We start from the raw sequence: 19,608 nt of genomic DNA on the forward strand, positions 1-19,608 counted from the left end.
AAATTTAGACATGGGAGACTTTATAAATACCCAATGCCTACCTTAAATATTCGCTCTTTCTTTACCCTCTCTCCCTTAACCTCCCATTCCCTCCCCCTCCCTCCCCTTTTCATCCACTGCCTTCCCCTCACTCCCTTTCCCCATACCTCCCCTCTCCTCCCTCCTCCTACCCCTCCCTCCCTCCCTTATCTCATCTTATCACCCCCTGGCTCTCAGTCCTTATCATCACCACCCTCGTAAAGTGTCCGACATACGCAATAGACATCTTTCTCTTTTTTTTTTTTTCTCTCCCTCTCTTTTTTCTCTCTCCAGTCTCTCGTTTTCTCCCCCACAACACAGAAAATTTCGCCTCCATTTCGGGTATTTTTGACCGCCTCCTTAAAACGACTCATTCTTTATCAATCGCTCCGGGGAAGTTTGGAGTGTGATTTGATGGGAGTGGGATGGGAGGGGAAGAAAGAGTGGGGAGAGGGAAAGGAGGAGAGAAGGAGGGGAGGGAAAGGTAACAGAGGGAGAGAAGGAAAGAAAGAGAGGAAGAAGGGGAGAAGAAAGGAGAGGAGGAGAGCAGAGAAGGGTAACGGAGGTAGCGGGAGAGAAGGAAAGGGAGAGAGGAAGAAGGGGAGAAGGGGGGAGAGAAGGGTAACGGAGGGAGAGGGAGAGAAGGAAAGGGTGGAGAGGAGAAGGGGGCAGAGAGGGAGGGGGAAGGGGAGAAGAGGAAGAGAGAGAGAGGGCAGAAGATGATGGGAGGAGAGAAGGGAGAAGGAAAGAAGAGAAAGAGGAACAGTGGGTCTATTCGCGCATGACAATTTTATCTCCATATCGTTTGCCCCCTGAGACACGCCCTGACATCAAACTTGCCAGGGACCTTCTCTGACATTCCAGGCATACCCTTGTGGAATTTCAGCTCATTCCACCCAACGGTATGACCTGTAGAGCGTTCCCAGTGTCCGGCGAAAACTCGGGCACAATAGTGGGGATTGGCTCGCACGCAGGTCAACGCACGCAGTTATAATATACACCATCTTTGTCAGCTCGTCGGTCCGCGTCTTTTGATGTATGGCATGTCGAAATCCTAAGGGTCAAATGTGCACACACACACACACACACACACACACACACACACACACACACACACACACACACACACACACACACACACACACACACACACACACACACACACTAAAGATCTAACTAACGTGTGTGAGAAAAGGACGGCAAAGAGGATGAGAGAGAGAGAGGAGGGCAGGAGAAGAAAAGGGGTGAGGATGAGAGAAAGAGGAGAGAAGAGGGTGAGAAGGGGAGACGGAGGGGAGAGGAAGAAAGAGGGGAAGAAGTGGGAGAAGGGACGGGAGAGATAAGGAAGAAGCAGGTGAGAGGAGGAGGAGGGAGAAGGGTGATAGAGGGTTGAGTGGGAGAGGGAGAGGGGTGAAAGAGAGGGAGAGAGAAAGTGGAAGAAGGGGAGAGAGGAGGAAGGGGAGAGAGAGAGGGGGAAGGCATGGAGGTTGGGCTAGCAAAGGAGAGGAAGAAAAGAAAGAAAAGAAAAGAGAAAGGAAGATTGGGAGGATTATAGGGTGATATGATGGAGATGAGGAGGAAGGGGAGGAAAGGAGGGAGGGGGGAGATGAGGAAGGGGAAGAAGAGAAGGGAAGGGAGGAGATAAAGGGAGGGAGGAATGTGACTGGATAGGAGAGAAGGAGGGAGAGAAGACGGAAGAAGAAAGGGGTGGGGAGTAGAGAGAGGGAGGAAGGAATGTGATTTGAAAGGGAAGAGGGGAGAGAGGGGAGGGAGGGGAGGAAGGGGAGAACGAGGAGGGGGAAAGAGAAATGAGGAGGGGAGGACATTAGGGGAGAGGGAAGGGTGGGGTGAGAGAGGAGGGAGTACGATTTGAGAGGGGAGATAAGAGAAGGGTGAGGGGAGAGAAGAGACATGGGGAGAGGGGAAAGGGAAGGGGAGAAAGGGGAGGGAAGAGTGGAGGAGGAAGTGCAGTTTAATAAGAGTGATAGAAGAGAGGGGAAAGGGAGAGGGGGGAAGGAAGGGAGGGAAAGGGGAGAGGAGAGGAGGAGGAGGGGAGGGAGCAACAGGAAGGTGGAAAAGGAGAGAGAGAGAGAGAGAGAGGAAGGTGGAAGGGTTAAGAAAGGGGAAAGAAGGGGAAGAAAAGGGTAGGGTGGGAAAGGGAGAGGGGAGAGATGGGGAGGTGGGGAGGAGAAAGGGTAAAGTTTCAGCTGGTGAGGGGAAGAAGGGAGGTAAGGGAGGATGGAAGAGGAAGAGAGGAAACGGTCGAAGGAGGATGGAGGAGATGGGAAGGAGAGGGAGAGAGGAGAGAGGAGAGGGAGAGGGGAGAGAGAGAGAGAGAGGAGAGGGAGAGAGGGGAGAGGAGAGAGGAGAGGGAGAGAGAGAGAGGGGAGAGGGAGAGGGAGAGGAGAGAGGAGAGGGAGAGAGGGGAGAGAGAGAGAGGGGAGAGGAGAGGGAGAGAGGGGAGAGGAGAGAGGAGAGGGAGAGAGGGGAGAGAGAGAGAGAGAGAGGGGAGAGGGAAAGAGGGGAGAGGAGAGAGGGGAGACGGAGAATGAGAAAGAGTGGAATGAGAGGAGGAGGAGGGAAAGAGGGAGGGGAGAAAGGGTTTTGGAGAGAGAAAAGAGGGAGAGAGGGAGGAGGAAAAGGAAGAAGAAGGAGACAGGAGTAGGGGTGAGGGGGTAGGAAGAATGGGAAAGAAAAGGCAAGGAAGACTGGGGGAAAAGAGGACAGGGAAGGAAAGGAGGGGGGGGAAAGGGAAGAAAAGAAGGGAGGAAAAAAGGAAGGAGAGAAGGGAGGGGAAAGGAAAGGGGGAGGGGAGAGGAAAAGGAAAGGGAGAGGGGAGAAAGGGAAAGAGAGAGGGAAGAGAAAAGGGAAAGAATGAAGGAAGGGGGAAGGGAAAGTGAGAGGGGAGAGGAAGGGAAGGGGGAAATGGGGGAGAGAGAGAGAGAGAGAGAGAGAGAGAGAGAGAGACAGAGACAGAGAGATAGAGAGAGCTGGCGAGAAAGAGGAAACAGTATGGGAAAGTGAGGATGGGAGTAGAGAATAGAGGGAAAGGCGGAAGAAGGAATACGGAAGGAAGGAAGGTGAAGGAGAAAGCAGGTAGGGTTAGAGGGAAGGGGAGGGGGAAGGGGAAGAGAGAAAGAGAAGGGAGAGTGCCGTAAATAAAGGGTTGGGGGAGAGGGAGGTGGGATTGGGGAGAGAGGGAGGGGGGAGGAGGGGCAATAGGGGTGACACAGGTAAGGTTTATGTTATCAGTAGAACCCATGACGGTATAAGGTTCAGATATATCAGGGAGGGGGAAGGAGTCAGGGGGGAGTGGGGAGGGGGAGAGGGAGTAGTGAGTCAGATAGGAGGGGCAGGGGAGAAGGTGAGGGTGTGTGAAGCAAGGGGGGGAAGTGGGAGAAGGGGGAGGGAATTAGACCAAGGGTGGGAGGAGAACGGACGTTAAGTGTGAGGGGGAAGGGGAGGTCAGTGGGGAGAGGAAGGGGATTGAGTGAGTCAGGGGAGGGGGATGTGGGAAAGGGGAGTGAGTCAGCAGGAGGGGGTGGGGGAAGGGGGAAAAGACAGAGGGAAAGGGGAGGGGAGTAAGCCAGGGGAGAAGGTAAAGGAATGGGTAGAGAGCATAGAGGTAGGAGTAGGTAGAGGCGGCATAAGGGATTAACCACGGGTAGGTCAGAGTGAGGCCGACAGACCTGACTCGACCAACATGGCGGCGACCCCTTTGACAGCTGTCTGACTTGGTTCCGCTGACCAGGCGCGAGTGTTTTCTTAGTTGCAAACAGAAAAAATGTGGAAGAAAGTAGGTTATGAATGGAAGGAGAAAAGAAAGTAGTTAATGAATGAAAAAAAAGGAAGCATTTAAGAACATATGGTAAAATGAAGGATGGAAGACAGATAGATGATTTAAAATAATATACATCAGCACATTATGAAAAAAGTTTATATCTATTATTCTATATAATATTCAGCTTGACTTTACTAACTCCAGTCATATACATAATGTACACTTACAAATTATAATTCACTCTAAAGATACTCACTGGTGAAATGTAATGGATGGGTCAGATTTCTTATCTCCTCTTTCTTTACACCCAAATGCGGCACAGGTGGTGGGCATTTTTGGAGTCTTAGGTTATTTGATGGTGAGTTACAACTTAGGACAGAACGTCTCACACCCACAGCTGAACTACAACTAAAACCAGAGGTAGAATGAATTCTACTTTGTTTCTGGCATTCTCCCTGAAGAATACCAGGTGGACACACAGCTGGAGGTATTAAAGGCTTAATAATCTCATGGCCACACCCACGGAGGTAGGATTAGGACTGTTACCTCTATGGGCACAGCCATAGAGGTAGGAGTGCACAGCAATCTTCTTCGTCAAGTAGGTGTTGCCGTGACCTCTTGACTTGACCAATATGGCCGTTTGACAGTTCTCTGGCTTCACCGGAGCCTTCTCACGCCGAATCTACCCTATTCCTACCTCTATGGTAGAGAGAGAGAGAGAGGGGGGGGGAGGGAGAGGGAGGCAGGGTAGAGTTAGAGGAAGAAAAAGAAAGATTTAGAAGTAATGCCTATCGACCACACGAAGGCAGTAATCTCCCCTTGAATACTGATGGGGAAGAAAGAATATAGGGGGAGCAAATTTTGTCTACGAATCTGGCCGGCCCGGGAATCGAACTCCGGCTTTTCCAGTGTCGGATTTGGTGTGCTGACCACTGCATCACCAGGTGCCCCATAGGAGGGAGTGATTCTGGGGGTGGGGTGGGAAAGGGGGGGGGGAGGGCGAGGAGGAAGGAAAGGGGTGGAAAAGGAGGGGGAGGAGCGGAGGTGGAAGGGGAGTGGGAGGGATGGGGGTGAAGGGGGAGGGGGAGGGAAGAGGGGGAGAGGGAAGGATCCGTGAGGCAGGGGGAGGGGGAGGGCGTGCGGATGGAATGAGGAGAGAGTGAGAGAAAAAGAAAAGGGGGGAGGAGGGAAATGGAGGGAAAGGAGAGAGAGGGAAGGGGGAGAGGAAGGAGTGAAGAGAGGAAAGGAAAAGGAAAAAGACGGATAGAGACGTGGCAATGAATATATGAGACATGAAGAGAGGGGAAGTGAGGGATGGGAGGAGAGCGGGGGAAGTGCTAGAGGAAGGAAGAGAGTAGAGGGGAAAGGGAAGGAAGGGAGGGAGGGAGAAAAGGAGGAGGAGAAAGGGAGTAGAAAAGGGGTATGGGGGAGGGAAGGGTAGGGAATAGAAGATGGAGGGAGGGAGGGGAAGGGATAAGAAAGGAAATGACAGGAACGGAAAAGGAAAGGAGCAGATGACGAGAGGCGAGGAAAAAGAGAGGAGAAAAGAAGGCAGCAGAGACAAGGGTGCAAAACGAGTATGGTGTGTGTGTGTGTGTGAGAGAGAGAGAGAGAGAGAGGGAGACTGAGGATGAGAAGATAAAACGAATATAAAGTAAGGAGAGTAACAAAAAAAGAAAGAAAAAAACCCAGCCCTGTGAACTTGACCCCAGATCAAGTCCTCTCAAAATCGAACTGCTTTCTTCTTGCCTGACCCTCAACCGATCCACCAAATTTACTCGATATTGGATTAAAAGTTATTTGAGTTGACCTTGCTCTTTGACCTTGACTTTTGGCATATTATTCTAAAAATTCAGTACTTTTTTTTTCCTTGGCTGACCTTTAAGCCTTCCGGTATGCTTGGTTTGAATCAGGTGAGAACTTGCCGCGCACACACACACACACACACACACACACACACACAACAAAATATAATACCCACTCTCTCTCTCTCTCTCTCTCTCTCTCTCTCTCTCTCCGAGCCCGGGTGTAAAGATGAGAGATATGAAGGGGAGGAGAGACAATGAGGAAGATGAGAGAAACAAGAAAGAAAAAAAATGAGAAAATTGGTTAACGAAAAGGATATATGAGAGAGAGAGAGAGAGAGAGAGAGAGAGAGAGAGAGAGAGAGAGAGAGAAGCAACAAACACACAGGCCTTACTGAGTGGTTCAACCTTGACATTAATAGAAAGACTTATTTGGATTAAGTAAGCTGAAGAATAGTAATGCAAGAGAGAGAGAGAGGGGGGGGGGTCCTATACCTAGGGAGGCAAAAGGTGAGAAAGAGCAGATTTAAGCAAAAAAAGGGTGAATATAAATTTAAAAAGACTGAATAGTAGAGAGAGAGAGAGAGAGAGAGTAAGAAGAAGAAAACAGTGAGAAGTGAAAAATTAACTGGATGAGGAGGAAGGCAGAGAGGTGCAGCAGCAGCCCGTGACTGTGTGTGTGTGTGTGTGTGTGTGTGTGTGTGTGTGTGTGCGTGCGCGCGCGCGAGCATATGACAAACAGACAGAAGTTCTCGAAAACGAATAGCAAACGAGAGTGGTAAAAAATTAGTAACGGAAAAAGAGAGAGAGTGGGGGGGGGGAAGGGGAAGGAGGGATGGAGAGGTCTGGGGAACGGGTGAGGGTGGTGCCAGACAGTGCCAGTTACCTCAAGTGGAAGATGAACTTTTAACACAGGAAGCTGCAGGCCTCACTGGACGACCCTGGCACTATTTACTGTTGCCTTCTGTATTATATCATTTGTGTCACTGGGAATTAAACAGTATTTCTTAGATATTCCAGTTAAAAATGCTGTGAGTATTGCAAGTGTACTATGTATTATTTACATACCCCTTAATGGAGGTTATAGTATCGTCATGGTAGTCAGTGTTGCATGATTTACTAGCAGTGTTAAACTTACACCTACAGTAATGTGTATGTAATATATTGCATACCGTGTAAAATAGTAACTTGTTCAGCAACACCGCGCAAGTTAATGCATATGATGATGGCACTGTTTAACGCCTCTTACACCATCTTGCTGCACACCTCTCTCTCCTCGTAATAATATAAAGAGGAATTAATGAGACCAAAGAAATCGCTAGCCTCATAGCAGTAGGCCAAACTAGTTCATTCATCTTTCTAAGGTTTTATGATTTGCAGAGCATGTCAGTAATTTTCATGAATCGCTGCTTCTCTGATAATGAGTTAGTGGAGGTGGTGGACGCTGCTTTGAAGCTATTAAGCTGCACTGATAAGGTGTATCGATCCTCTCACTTAGCTCTGATTAGATCATTAAAACATATAATCCTATATGGCAACCACATGAGACATTTCGCCACCGTCAGTTTCATATAATCAACCACTAAATTATAATTATTCAAGGTTACATATTATGAAACAGGTTATATACCAATATTTATGTATTAGTAATATGTATCACATTTATACATTTATACTAATAGCAAAGACGGCCTTGAATGATGTTCGAATTTGACTCCTGCCATTAACAGACACACAAGCCTCCTCTGACATCTTTATTTGTGGTTTCATATTTCCAAGGTTAGTTGCATGTCACATGGGATACTTTGATAACAGGTGTTTGTGATATGAAAATTATTGACCCCATTCCACAACTGTATTGATAGCAAAGACATTAACGACAAAGTAGGACTTATTAGACTTTTCAAGGCTTTAGTATCAGGTAATCTCATTACATCACAATTTCTTAGCTCTGTGATAGCCAACATGAGAGGAGGTGGATTGTTTTCCACGGTATAAGATAAGATCGAATTAATCACACCTGTACATGATGTAACTTGTCAGATTCTATATTCGTATAGTTATACATTCATATTATACAATTCCGTAAAACGATGCATATTTATCTCATTTTGCATAATGCACGGTGGAAAATCCACACCGGTATATCATTATCGCTGTTGAAGATTACGAAACACTGATTCTTTGTGTGAACCGTAACTTTGAATCACCGGGGAGAGTGATATCATTTATAACTTAAATTCGAGTATTGCTGTACTGCCACATCTACACCAGACCCACAACAGAGGATTAAGAAATACCTTGAGGCAATAGTACAAACGCTGGCTCGCTCGTTACGCGCTGACAAAGCACACTTTACCGGAATTATATCTATCTATATATATCTATTTATCTATCTATCTATTTATCTATCTATCTATCTATCTATCTATCTATCTATATATATATATATATATATATATATATATATATATATATATATATATATATATATATAATATATAAAGAAAAGTACGAAGGAATAGAACAGAACAAAGCTTACAAATCCTGTCCAATTATCACGCGCCAAAATATTGAGGTGAAGCATGAGTCACCTTTTTAATGATGCAGGACATAATTAGCATTGTATCTCTGGCTCCCTCACCTTCCCTGTCAAATTAATGTCCAGGGTAAACTATTTATTTGATTATTTATTGTTAGTCGAGAGCACAGTCTGTGTGTGTGTGTGTGTGTGTGTGTGTGTGTGTGTGTGTGTGTGTGTGTGTGTGTGTGTGTGTGTGTGTGTGTGTGTTTCAGCTTGAGGACGTTATTTATATATCAGTCTTCTTCTTTTCGTTTGGTTTCATTCAGTTTAGGATAGAGTTCTCCACTGCAGGGTTGGGACGCAGCCTTTAGTAACCTCACCACTACCGGGGGGCTCTACTTAGCTGGATAATACTATTGCAATTGTAGTAGTAGTAGTAGTAGTAGGGGTAGGAGTTGTAATAGCAGCAGTAGTAGTAGTAGGAATAGTAGTAGTAGTAGTAGGAATAGTAGTAGTAGTAGTAGTAGTAGTAGTTGTAATATTAATAATAATAATAATAATAATAATAATAATAATAACAACAGTGGGGCTGAGGGGAAAGTAATTAGCGCTTTTTCGTATTAATAATAATGATAATAATAATAATAATAATAATAACGGTGGGGCTGAGGGGGCAGTAATTAGCGCTTTTTCGTAATAAAAATATTAATAATAATAATAATAATAATAATAACGGTAGTGCTTTTTCGTAATAAAAATAATAATAATAATAACGGTATGGCTTTTTCGTAATAAAAAAAAAAAAAATAATAATAATAATAATAATAACGGTAGGGCTTTTTCGTAAAGAAAAAAAAATAATAATAACGGTATGGCTTTTTCATAATAAAAATAATAATAATAATAATAATATTAATAATAATAATAACGGTAGGGCTTTTTCATAATAAAAATAATAATAATAATAATAATAACGGTAGGGCTTTTTCATAATAATAATAATAATAATAATAATAATAATAACGGTAGGGCTTTTTCATAATAAAAATAATAATAATAATAATAATATTAATAATAATAATAACGGTAGGGCTTTTTCATAATAAAAATAATAATAATAATAATAATAACGGTAGGGCTTTTTCGTAATAATAATAATAATAATAATAACGGTAGGGCTTTTTCGTAATAATAATAATAATAATAATAATAATAACGGTGGGGCTGAAGGGGGCAGTAATTAGCGCTTTTTCACCTGACCTGTCTGCTCACCTGTCAGCTAAAATGGCCACGCTAAACAGTTTATTTATTTGTTCATTTATTTGGCACCCGTCGGGAGCGCAGAGTTAGTGAGTATGCCAGTATTGCTTGTTTTTCTTTTCGTGGTGGTAGTGGTGGTGGTGGTGGTGGTAGGGGTGATGGTGGTGTGGTGGTGACGATGATGTTGGTGGTGATCATGTTGTTGTGGTGGTGGTGGTGGTCGTGGTGGTGGGAGTGATGATAATGTGGTTGTTTATTGTTATAGTAGTGGTTATCGTGATGGTGATGGTGGTGGTAGTGGTCATGGTGGTGATTGTGGTGGTGATGGTGGTTGTAATTGTGGTGGTACTAATGGTTGTGGTAATGGTGATGATGGTGACAGTGATGGTAGTGACTGCAGTGATGGGGGAGGCTATTGTGGTGGTGGTAGTTGTGGTGGTATTGGTAGTGGTGGTGGCATTGGGGAAGTAGTACTTTGGTGATAGTGATGGTGGTGATGGTTGTAGTGGTAGCGATGATGGTAGTTGTGGTTGTGGTGATACTGGTAGTGGTAGTGGTGGGAGAGTAGTGATGTTGTGGTGGAGGTAGTGGTGCCTGTAATAACGTTATAGTTGGTGGTGATGGTGTAGTCCATTGCTATCGTGGTTGTGGCTGAGGTGGTATTGGTGGTGATGTTGTGGTAGTGGTTGTGATGTGGTGGTGGGTGGTGTGGTAGTGACGTAGTGGCTGTTTACTACAGTGATGACGGTGGTGGTATTGGTGGTGTGATGGCTGTGATATTGGTACTAACAGTTGTGTTGTGGTGGTGGTGGTAGTGACAGTGATGATGGCGTTATTATACCCACCACCCCGCACCTTCATTACCCCTGCACAGTTGTTTACTTTATACAGGGGTTTTATTCGCCCCTGTGTGGAGTACAACACTCATATGTGGGAAGGCTCCCCACATAAAGCTATTCTCAGTACGGTGGAGTCAAAGGATTTTCGTCTCATCAACTCCCCTTCTCTTACTGGTTCCCTTCAACCTTTGTCTCTTCGCCGCACTGTTGCATCTTTATCTCTTTTGTATCGCTACTTCAATGGTCACTGCTCCTCTGAACTGTCTGCTTGCATCCCTCCACCGCTACGGCTGGTTCGTAGCACCCGTCTAGCGACAAACTCTCATCCCTTTTCTGTCTAACTCTCTAATGCAAGACTTAACCGTTACTCCCAGTCCTTCATGTATACAACTGGTCAAGTTCTGGAACTGTCTCCCTCTGTCTGTATTTCCTACTGCCTATTATTTCCAGTCTTTCAAACGCAGTGTGTCCAGGCATCTCGAAATGAACAGATCTTGAATTGGACTCTGTTGTCTTATTTTTGTTTTGTTTTTTTCTTGCAGGGAACAATTTGTGGGCTCCTGGCCTTTGGAGCCTTCTTGCTTGCATAAAAAAAAAGTCCACATTCTGTATCCTACCTTCAGTAGTATTTTTCATAAAGTTAATTGTTGTTGCGTGTGTGTGCTAAGTGATCTAGCATGTTGTCGCCTTCATGAACTTGAATCTTCTGAATTTCCTTCGTTCTAGCTATTGCAATCCAATTAACCTTTGAGTATCTGTGTTGTTTACTTACCCGCTGTCTCTACTGACTGTCGGAAATTCTTTGACTCTTATTTCTAACGAGGAACACATTCCTTCCATTTCTTTTCTCGTCGAAATTTCTGTATTACGATGTATGTGTCCATCTTAGCCTGTGCCTCCCCTCTTCATTTACTGATCCAGCCGGTCAACAAGCCTACATATTTCCTTTATTTAATGGACTATTGAAAGTAATAATAAAAGTAATATATATATATATATATATATATATATATATATATATATGATTATAATACCAATATCTATAATAATATTTTTTCATTGTTGTGATGATAATAATAATAATAATAATAATAATAATAATAATAATAATCCATTCATCATTCAGTCTTATGTCGTCTTATAAGGAGCGTAGGAACCCGGGGCTAGGCAAGTTGTCCTGACATTTGAGTGACCAGCCTCACTTATTCGTGAGTGGCATTACGTGAGCAATAAACCCCAACCATCCCTTGGATATAAACCTACACAGGCTCAATCCGATTGGAGCACTTTAATTATCCACTAAACCACCAGGCGCCATAATTTAGTTATATGGTTACCACCCACCATAGTAAATGGTTTCCTGGTGTACAGGAATCCATTCGACTTGTCACTCAGTGTAGAGTCACCCATAGGCAGAAGGAAGAGGAAAAAATGAAGGAAAGACAGAAGAGGGAGTGTAAAGTCACCTGTATGCAGAAGAAAGAGGAAAGACTGAAGGAAAGAACGACACAAGAGGAAGGATGGAAGAGAGGAAAGGGCAGACACCCAAAGCAGCACAACATCGAGCTAGTGGATGGTAAGCGCCCCCCCCCCCACCACCACCATAGTGCCAATAATAATAATGATAATAATAATAATAATAAAAATAATAGTAGTAGTAGTAGTACGCTAGTAGTAGTATTGGTATTATTATTATCATTATTATTGCTGATAATTATTATAATCATATATTACCATTATTATTGCTTTAAATATTATCATCATCACGATAGTAAGTGTCATTGCGATTGCTGCTTCTGTTACTGGATATTATTAATGTCGTGTATGCCGTTATTATTTTTCATGCCCATGTTGTAGTAGCTGTGATAGCAATAGTTGTTGTTATTGTTATATTAGTAATGGTTCAAGTAACTGTTGTTGGTATTGTGTACAGGTAGTATTGGTTGCAGTAACTGTTGCAAGTATTGTTGTTTTTCACTGAAGGCTGTCTCGCTTGGTATCGGAAATCCCACAAGAAACAGAGGACATTGGCGACCGCAGACTCCCTTCGCCCTTGCCCCTCTGCCCCCTTGCCCCTCCTTATCCCTTTGCTCCCACATGCCCCTTGCTCCTTCTTGCCCCCTGCTTCCCCCTGCTGTCCCTGGCCCCATAGTCAATAACACATCCTTCCCCATCCTTTTCCCCCACCTCCTCCTTACCTCCTTCTTCTACCAATCTACCTCCTCACTTTCCCTCCCTCCCTTCATCTGCTCCTTACTCCTTCTTTCCATCGTCTTTTCTTCCCTCCTCCCTCCCCCTTCATCTTTCCCTCTTCACCTTCACTTTCTCCATCGTCCCTTATTTACGCCTTCCATTTTCTTCTTTTCCTCCTTCCTTCCGTTCCTCCCCTTTCCTTCCTTCCTCCCTTCACACTCCTCTCTTTCTCTCCCCTCCCTTTCCCTCTTTTCCCTCTTTCCATGCTTCGCTCCTCACTCTTCATGTCCCTCTTCCTTCCTCCTCCCTCACACTTCCTATTTCTCCCTTTCTCCTCTTTCTTCAATTCCATTCATCCCCTCCTTCCCAAACCTTCCTTCCCCTCCTTCCCAAACCTTCCTTCCCCTCCTTCCCAAACTCTCCTTCCCTCTTCATCCCACCTTCTCTCCCTTCTCACTCCTCTTCCCTGCTTCCTCCTTTCCCCTCCTCTCCCTTCCTCTCTCTTCCGTCACCTCTTCCTTTCTTCCTCCTCCTTCCTAGCACCTCCCCCTCTCCTTCACCCCTCACCTTCTCCCTCCTCACCTGCCCTTTTACCTGTCTGCAAATTGATATTGGTGGAAAGGTGAAAGGAAAGAGAGAAATTCGGGTGATGAAAGAGAGAGAGAGAGAGAGAGAGAGAGAGAGAGAGAGAGAGAGAGAGAGAGAGAAGGAAAGAATGAATGAATGAATGACAGCAAGAAATCTAAATGGGTAAAAAGGAGAGACAGCGCGAAGGAAAAACCGACAGAAGCAAAAAAGGGTGAGAGAGAGGGTATATAAAAAAAAGAAACTCTCATTCCAGGTCATTTAGTTTTGCAGGGTGTGATCATTTTTGCGCACAGAGGCTTTGGTCTAATGAAGTGCCGCGATTCCCGCCCCGATGAACCCATAACAATACAAATCCCCCCTCCCCCCCCCCGTCACCCCAACCCTCATCCACTAATATTATTCCACACCTCCACTTCCAATATTTATGCTCTCTCTCTCTCTCTCTCTCTCTCTCTCTCTCTCTCTCTCTCTCTCTCTCTCTATATTTATATATATATATATATATATATATATATATATATATATATATATATATATATGTATGTATATTTTTAGACGGTATATATATAATTGTGTGTGTGTGTATATAGATATATGAAAGAGCCTCGGTTTGTTTGTTTGTTTGTCCTTCAATCACGGAAAACCCAAGGGCCAGAGATCCCCAGACCCATATATATTGTGCATCAGGGTGACCCAAGGATGGTTTTGGGCGGGTCAAAATTTAGATCTATGTTCAAGGTCACTGGTATAGTGTTCGCCTTTTTTGCCCGGGCAACGCCGGATACCTCTGCAGACGAATTTTTGGCATGGAGACTCGCATGACCTCCAGTTCGGACATAGGGTATGTGAGGTTTACCTCCAAGGTTATTTGAGGTCACCGTTAAAAGTAAACAAATGCACACGAAGAGTATGCTTTAGTCCGCTATAGCTGAGATAGAAAGTTCCTGAACCTCTTAAAATCCCTCTTCAAAAGAAAAGAGGTACATGGTCTTTCTGGAGGGGAAAGACTCAACTAGAACAAATAGGATCAGAATGTTCGCCTTTCTGGTCCGCCAACGCCGGGTACCCCTGCCAGTATATATATATATATATATATATATATATATATATATATATATATATATATATATATATATATATATATAGATATAGATATATATATATATATATATATATATATAGATATATATATATATATATATATATATATAGATATATATATATATATATATATATATATATATATATATATATATATATATATATATATATATAATATTGTGGTAGGTGGGGACGCCCACCATCAACCCACTCGACATAGTGCTGCTCTCGGGTGTCTGCCCTTTCCCCTCCTCCATCCTTCATTCCTTCCATCATCTTCTGTCTTTCCTTCCTTCATTCTTTCCTCGTCCTTCTGCATACGGGTGTCTTTACACTTCCTTTTCTGTCTTTCTTTCCTTCATTCTTTCCTCTTCCTTGTGCCTGTGGGTGACTCTACACTGAGTGACAAGCCAAATGGTTTCATGTACACCAGGAAACCATTTACTTCGCTGGGTGGTAACCATATAACCATATTTTGGCGCCTGGTGGTTTATTGGGTAATTACTGTGCTCCAGTCGGATTGGGCCGGTGAAGGTTTATATCCAAGGGATGGTTGGGGTTTTATTACTTAATGCCACTCAGGGATGAGTGAGGCTGGTTACTCTCATCTTTAATGTCAGGACCAACTTGCCTAGCCCCGGGCTCCTACGCTTCTCATGGGACAACGTAGGATTGGATGACGGATATATATATATATATATATATATATATATATATATATATATATATATATATATATATATATATATATATATATATCTGTCCTGGATAATAACAGACCTACATAAAAGCTAGTAATTAACATTCCCAGGCAGGTACATTCATTCTAAGTTGCACAAAATCTCCTGGCGATGACTGGAATGGAATACGAGAGGTGCGCAGCCCATGACAAGATGAATGGCGGCAGGATTATTGGTGACACTCGTGACTCTCAGCATCTTTTGACTCACTCTCAGCTGAATTAAGTATAATATAGTTCTAGCCGTGTGTCCCTATATCTGTCTGTCAGTGTACCACAGCCGAAGTTAGAAAAAGGATTGCGATGATACTTGGCGGGATGGTTCCAATTGGGTCACAGATGGGCCCGTTTCAGTTTCATGTCGACTGAAGTTTTCTCTATGGGCATTTTGGCCCTAAATGATTATCCTCATTGACTTTACAATGCACGGAGCGCGTCAGTGCAGCTGTGTGTCGGTTTTAAGTCCTCATATGAACAGTGAAATTTTGCTCAAAATCATGTTTTCCTCAACAAATTTGATATAATTGGCATCGACGCACAAGTATGCGTGCAGTGGGCCAGAAACTATTGCAAGCAGATGCTTAGGTTTTGAGCCAGTCGTGTGTAACTGAAACGACTCCTGGCGGGCGGAGAGGTAATCGCTAAAACTTGGTACTCTTCAACACACAATTACAACACCAGAAATATAGATATAAAAATAATTTGCCACCGTTGGCACTAGTGCTGTGTTGGGCATTCGGCTGTGTAAACAGATTTCCCATACATTCAGCCATTCTGCAGCAATTGCGAGGTTAGAAGGCGAAGCCCGAGAGCCGAGCAAGTGCTTGGCGACCCGGTAGGGATACCAAGCACTTGTAATATACTAAAAGTACCCTAACCATGAGAGGGTTAAAAAAGAAACCTGTTTCTCTGCGCTTACTCTTTTTGTAAATGAGGTGTCACAAAAACCGAACACATCTGTGTGACGGTAACAGGAGCAAAACGTTTCATGGATGTCATTTTTAACCCCTACATTCCAGAGGTTTCTCCCACGATGAATAAAAACGCCTGGAGAGGGTGATAAAAAATATAAAGATAGTATCATGTTGAGGGAATTTGGTCTTGGACGACGCAAGTGTCCCTATGGTGCTTGGAATCTCTTGTTAGTAGCTAGAGTAAAATACTTACTGCACAATCCTCAATAATCATTTGACATAATGAAGAAAGTACATCATAACCCTTTGCTCTACAAGACTGCACAAGAAGCCTCCCTAAACACTGACAGGCTGCTGTAACCCATTTCGAGATCAATACAATCGTCTGGTGTTTGGTGGAATAATGTGCTAGGGAAGACATGGCTTGCGGTAACAAGAACACTGTATATCTTTTTTATTTTGCTGTACTGAAGGGAGTTAATGGATTTCGTCGATAAGCCCGGCACTAGTAAAGATGTCCTCTAAGTTACTTACAACTGTATGGCGATAACAGAAATAGCATGAATCATAGTTGCGATAACAGTGCCGCACAGTCAGTCTGAAGACCCGTACACACGACCAGTGGACACGTGATTTGGAGTATGAAAAAAAAAAAAAAAAAAAAAAAAATCCCGGAAAATAATCGTGTAAAGGTGATCAAGGGCTGCATCTTCCCTGGTTCTTAGCTACGGTTAAGAGCGCGATTCATCATAATTACAGCTGTTCAAGTCCAACTGTTACTGTTTTTTTTTTTAATGAATGGAGGACACCATTAATCTGGTGTATGGATTTTTTTTTTATTCATTTGTTTTTCCTTCCTCTATGAATGGAGGAGAGCATTAAACTGGGGTATGGATTTTTTTTTTTTTATTCATTTGTTTTTCCTTCCTCTATTTAGTTATTTGAAAAAAAAAAAAAAAAAAAATCATGCCTCGAAACTGAAAATCAACGTGCTTGGATAAAACAGGTGCCCACTGGTCGTTTGGACGGGCCCTAAGGTCAAACCTTCGACCTTTCCCTGTGCTCTTGACTTGTGACTCAATGCTCTCACAATCGAACGAGGCACAGCCGTCCGCCCTAATGACCGGAATGGGGGACTCGACGCTGCCTGTAAAGTATGGGCCGAGCAGACCTGCTGACCAAAGGCAAAGAACTTCTTCTGTTGAGCCTTCCTACAGGCACAGTGTACAGTAGTATATACACAACACAGAACACAAGTACCTCCCTGTAGTAGACAGCGCCTCAGCACGGTCGGACGAAGGTCCTTCCAATGGCGAGGTGCAAAAAATGATGAGTCTTGGCTCCAAGGTGGACACTGCAGTTGCTCCACTCAGGGTGCACAGAGCCATCACGTGTAGGTCTCTCGTCAGCGCCTGTATGCAAAGCACTTCACTTGAAGAACCTATAATACCTTCTTACCGTTCTCAGTAATTTATCAGTAAATATATGTTCAACCTCGCTCTAATTGGCTCGAATTCAATGAAACACACTAAATTAGAGTAATACTGATCATTGAATCAAATTTCTTCAATCCCAGTGCAATAATATTAATGTATTTGATATGGCTCGACTCGCTCACAGTATCTCCACTCGGCTTGAATCGGCTAAAACAGAATCGTCATGGCGCACGCTACCTACCTCTAGAATGTCATAATGATAGGATGATCTAAGTTTTTCTTTTTTAATGGTGCAAACATTTCTACCGTATCCCCATGTACTAAACATGGAAACATTGACCAGATTATACTTCATCCTTACCTGACATCATCCCATCCATCACGCTTGGTTCAGCTCGAGTAAAAAAAATCCTTCAATTGACCTAACCCTGTGACCTTGACCTTTGACCCATTGTCCTGAAATTACAATACTTTCTTTTTCGGCTGACCACAAGTTTATTCCAAATCACTCCTGTCTGAGTTAATGGGCCGGACCTTTAACATTGCCCTATGACCTTTGCCTCTGAGCGATTGTTGGCAAGAAGGAAACACTTAACTCTTTCCTGTCCCTCAACCCTTACACCAGGTTTGGTCAAAATCGGATTAAAATTACTCGAGTTGACCTTGCCCTTGCCCTATGACCCTTGACCTTTTCTGCCCAAACCTAATCATATGCTTCTCTGATGGTCTTTAATCATCGCCTAATTGGTACACTTCAGTATAGTAGATACTCCAGAATCTTGCTGACAGACGGAATGACAAGTAAACTGGGCGAGCGTATAAAATGAGGCCACCTCATACTGAATGGGTAATTGGATAATCTTTGTAATCCCTGGTCTTGTTGAGTTGCCAGAACTTCAGGGAAATAAGAATACGGAGACACTTATACTAATTCCACTACTGATCAGTCCCCTAAGCTTAATTGAAAAAAAAAAGTTACACCAATAATGCAAGAAAAAATGAAAGAAAGAAAGCTTGTAAAAAAAAAAAAAAAAAAAAAAAAGGTGCCCCATCGTAAAAGCTTGTAAAAAAAAAGTTCCCCATCGTAGTGAAAAGATTAATTCCGCGGTCAGGTAGCGGGGGGGGGGTAAATGGGGCGTGGGGGAAAGGCAAGGTGTGGGGGGGAGGGGAGGGGAGGAGGGGAATAAGTCCACAGCGCCGCCGCCACCGCCAGCGTCAGGGATATTAGTGGCTTTTTACGGTTACGAGCGCTGGGTTCCGGACGCTCGCCATCCACCGAATAATATGCAGGGTTTTTGCCGAAGACCCGCCGCGGTGAAGAAGCGGGGCTGGGATGGGAGTGTGCACGTAAAAACCCGTCTTTATTTGGGCGCCCGACTCGTAAATCATGGCCATCATTATTATTTTTATTATCGTCATCGTCATAATTCTTCACCATCATCATCATCATCATCATCATCATCATCATCATCATCATTTTCCTACACCCACATATTTAAATAGGCTAAGTAGGCCAGAGGTGGGGAGACAAAAGCATATCACAGTCAACGAGGGAAACCACCACCAGAAATATACCAAACCTCAAGAACCTGTTTCGATTTATTTCTCATTTTCTTTGGACCAGTTTGGGATTATACACCGGAAGACGCCATAGGAATTTATAAGGAACTCCAGGACTAGAGAGAATTGCACAGTCTTAGGTAAATGTGTTGAAAGATGCCTGGGATTTACGGAGATTTATTGTTCTTATGACTGACGTGGGAAAATAATGACTCACTTGATGACATGATACGATATGAGGCTTCGAGACAGAGAGCCAACTTGTGCGGAAATCATTAGGATGTGGCTGACTGACTGGGCCACTCCTAGAGACGCCACTGCATGTAAAAATCTCTCGCTGTCCCAGATCATTATTGGATTTCATTAGAGCTGCGAATAGATCTTTTTTTTATTATTTCTTATTGATTTTATAGTGAATGATACCAGTAGAGGAGGTGGAGAGTCACTGAGGTTACTTGAAGGAACTGGGACAACATTAGGGGAAGCCTGAGAGAGAGAGAGAGAGAGAGAGAGAGAGACAGAGAGACAGACAGACAGACAGACAGAGGAGGGCTAGCAAAAGGAAAACAAAAGATTAAACTGAGGAGAATGAAGAAATTAAAATCAGAACAAAAAATTGAAGGAAATAATACGGAACAGAAGGAACAAAGAGAAACTTAAAAATAAATTGAGAAGAAACACGGCCAAGGTAGTGAGTAAATTAAAAAATAAAGTTATATCGAATGTAAAGAATAATATGAGGAAAGGAAATAAAGGAAAGGACGCAGCGACAAAATCATGACTTATAAATGGAGAGGAAGGCTGAAGTAACGACAGACTGAGTGTAGAATATTTTACGATACGAAGAAGT

This window comes from Coenobita brevimanus, chromosome 86 (genome assembly GCF_032717465.1).
Source record: "Coenobita brevimanus isolate Jiangsu-jjx chromosome 86, ASM3271746v2, whole genome shotgun sequence".
Lineage (NCBI taxonomy): Eukaryota > Metazoa > Arthropoda > Malacostraca > Decapoda > Coenobitidae > Coenobita > Coenobita brevimanus.